This window comes from Carlito syrichta, unplaced genomic scaffold (genome assembly GCF_000164805.1).
Source record: "Carlito syrichta isolate Samal-C Ts95f unplaced genomic scaffold, Tarsius_syrichta-2.0.1 Scaffold288154, whole genome shotgun sequence".
NCBI classification, from domain to species: Eukaryota; Metazoa; Chordata; class Mammalia; order Primates; family Tarsiidae; genus Carlito; species Carlito syrichta.
In genome coordinates this window covers 4260-7687 of record NW_007232250.1, presented here as the reverse complement: position 1 = coordinate 7687, position 3428 = coordinate 4260, and positions in this window count along the sequence as shown.

The following is a 3428-nucleotide window of genomic DNA, read 5'->3' as shown; positions in this document are numbered from 1 at the left end:
GTCCTGAGTGTATCAAAACTACATTTGCAAATTAAACCAGCTTGTCTGATGCAGAAACAAAGCTAAACCATGTCCAGGGCAAACCCCTCTTGGGGCGTCTTGTCAGAACCATGGGTCTCTCTTCCGGTGCCATAATCCCTGGTCAGGGAGGAGACACGCCAGAAGTGAACTGGGCTTTACAAAATCCAGAGCTTCACATGGGCTTTTAAAACAATTTCTTCTGTAATCCTAGCACTTTGGGAGGCTGAAGCAAGTGATTGCCTGAGCCCGTAGGTTCGAGACCAGCCCAGGCAACTTGGCGAGACCTCATCTCTACAATAAATCAAAAATGAGCCGGGCGTGGTAGCACGCGCCTGTAGTTCCAGCTACCAGGAAGGCTGAGGCGGAAGGATCGCCGGAGCCCAGCAGGTCGAGGCTGCGGTGGCCAGGAGCGGCCACTGCCCTCCAGTCTGGGCGACAGAGTAAAACTCCAACTCAAAAAAAAAAGAAAAATAATAAAAAATAAAATAAAATAAAACGTTTTAAAAGATGCTGGGAGGTAGATTACCACAATCTTCAGTCAAATGTATTTTTTCCTTCTGACTCTACAAAATCAGCCTTGGCATTGACCGTCATCGTCCCTTCTCCTTCCCAGTTTAGTACTCCTATTATTTTTAACTTTAAGATTATGACAGCAACACATTATTATTATGGACTTGATGTAACTACACACTCTGAATGTGTGCTTAAAGAGGGCTGATGATTAATTTTTTTAGTCCACCTGACTTCAGAATTGCATAACTGACCAAGTGATCCCTGGGCCAAGAATGTTTAATTGGAGACAATGCTTAGGAATCATAGACAAGCACAAATGCTTTTAAATATTCACTTAGGGAGCACTTAATACAGGAACAGTATTTTTGAACTTTGCAATCCCGTCTCTTTCTTCTAAAGCCACATGGATTTTCCTCAATAGCGGCCACGTATCCAGAGCCTACTCCATGTCCCATGTCACCCACTCCAAATCTTTCCTTTCGTTGGGCAGGGCCCTATGGGCGTTCCTCTGCAGGCCTGGAGAGCGACTCACCCCATCTGTGAGTCACGTGGACCGTCCAGCTCCCAGCTCTTCCCTCTCTCCTTGGGGCAGCCCCAATGAGAGCCAAGCTCTCCTGTCAGCGCACCCCCAGCTGCACAAGTCATTCTGGGGAGCAGGACCCAGAGCCCACTTGGCCACGGACATGAGGCAAGCCCTCCAACCGAGAGGCAGCGACTTCCTGGGTCTCCATCTGCCAGTTCTCTCATCTCATTTCTCCGCTGGCCTAGAGCCCAGTAGGAGAACGGGAGCGTCTCAAAGACCCCAATGACTTGGGCATCTGCTGTGAACCTGAACCATATGAGAAATTAGCTCAGCACCCCTGAAGGGACTGAGGAGAAGCATGGCTCGCTGGGAACTTGGGCTTGCTTGACTAAGCCCAGGCTGCGAGAGTTTCCATCGTGAGCAACTCGCAGCGCTTACACTGGACATGGGAATCGTTTCTGATAGCCTGCAGCTATCTTGTCCCTGTTATGGAAACATCGGGTGTACGAACTGTAGACAAATGAATTGTGTACGTTAGCTTGAACTTTCACAACCAGCCTAAGACAAAAAGTTGTATTTCATCAAATTTAAGTGCCACTGAGTTTAAGACACATCATTATTTAACGTACCACCAAGACAGGAAAAACACATTGCCAATTAAACAACAACACACCTTTGCTTGTGAAACCCATCCAAGTTTCAGAGATGTTAAGATGTGAAGAAGAAAAAAATGAATCTTACAGCCAGCAAACTATGGTATTACAGTCCTATTTTTTATTTAAGGTAACAGAGGCTTGAAAAGAGTGACTTGTCCAAGATCAAGCACATAGAAACAGTGAAGTCATCCATCTGCCTCCCAAGTGCACACTGCCCAGCGGGCACCACAAGGTTTTAGACAGAAGCCCTATTTCAACATCAAGCATTCCATGTTTGTTAATCACTGTGGACTCAGCACTGTGCTAAGCTCTCTGGAGACTCGGATAATATCCAATCAGGGCTCTTTTCTTCAGTGAACCTTCAATCAATTTGATGACTCAGGAAAGATACATAAAACTTTAAGAACAACTTTGAAGAGCATATGATTAAGTGTTGAAATACACAGCCCAGACTAAAACACTGTCATTTTCAGAGTAGAGTGGGATCAGATCCGAGGTGGTCAAAGAAAGCGTCACTAAAGAGAGAGAGAAACAGAGTCTTCGGGAAGGCACTCAGGCCGTGAGGTAGCATCCAGAGGCCTGAGAGGGAATGTCGAAGAGTAACAACTGCCGTCGTCGACTGGGCACCTCCGAGACCCGTGCTGGACGCAGCCTTCCAGAATGTGGCCCGAGCGCCCCCGCCCACGCCCACACACACACTCCCCGGCCTTGGGCAGTCTCCCCAGCGCAGGCCGGTCATCTCCCCTCCGGCCATCACGACAGCCTTCAACACATCCTCTGCATTGGGCGGGACCTCCAGACCTGGCTGGGCTCCTGCCAGACGCTCCCACAGCAGCGCTTTACTCTGCTCTTCTCTCTGTCGCTGTATGCAATTACTTACGTCCAGGCCTAAAGCTGTTTAGAGTTACACGTCCCCTAAACCCAGCCATTCTACAACAGCAGCGACATTCGGAGCACTCTGCTCCCTGCCAGCAGGACTGACTCCTAACAAGAGCTCCATCAGTCTTGACCCAGCAGTCACAAACCTTATCTCAGTTCATTCTTGCTCCAATGCTGTCAGGTCAGCACCATCATTTCCCCATAACACACACTGAGGAAACTAAGACTTAAAGAGACCAATTAAGCTGGGCTCGGTGGCTCAGGCTGAGGTGAGTGGATTGCCTGAGCCTGAGGGTTCGAGACCCGCCTGGGCAACTTGGCGAGACCTCATCTCTCCAATAAATCAAAAATTAGCCAGACGTGGTAGCACGCGCCTGTCGTTCCAGCTACTCGGAAGGCTGAGGCGGAAGGATCGCTGGGGCCCAGCAGGTTGAGGCTGCAGTGGCCGGGAGCGGCCACTGCACTCCAGTCTGGGTGACAGAGTGAGACGCCAACTCAAAAAAAAAGAGAGAGCGACCGATTAACTTATCCCAATTCCACAACAGAGAAAGCAACATTTCAGCCAGGTGTGCCTGACACCAAGGGCCATGTGGCCAACTGTCAGGTCACAGCCTTCTTCTGCTCATGAACACAGGCACGGAGTCAGGGATGAAATGTCATGTCAGGGGCAGAGAGGCTTGCCTGGCCACAGGGAATCACTCACATGCAGCAGATTCAAGCTAAACACTCCATGAGGACCTGCCACATGCTGGGCCCAGAGCTGAGCATCCTTGGCAGGAGTTACCTAGTTGATTCTCTCAATTACCCCAGGGGTGTGGGCCTATGATGAACCCACA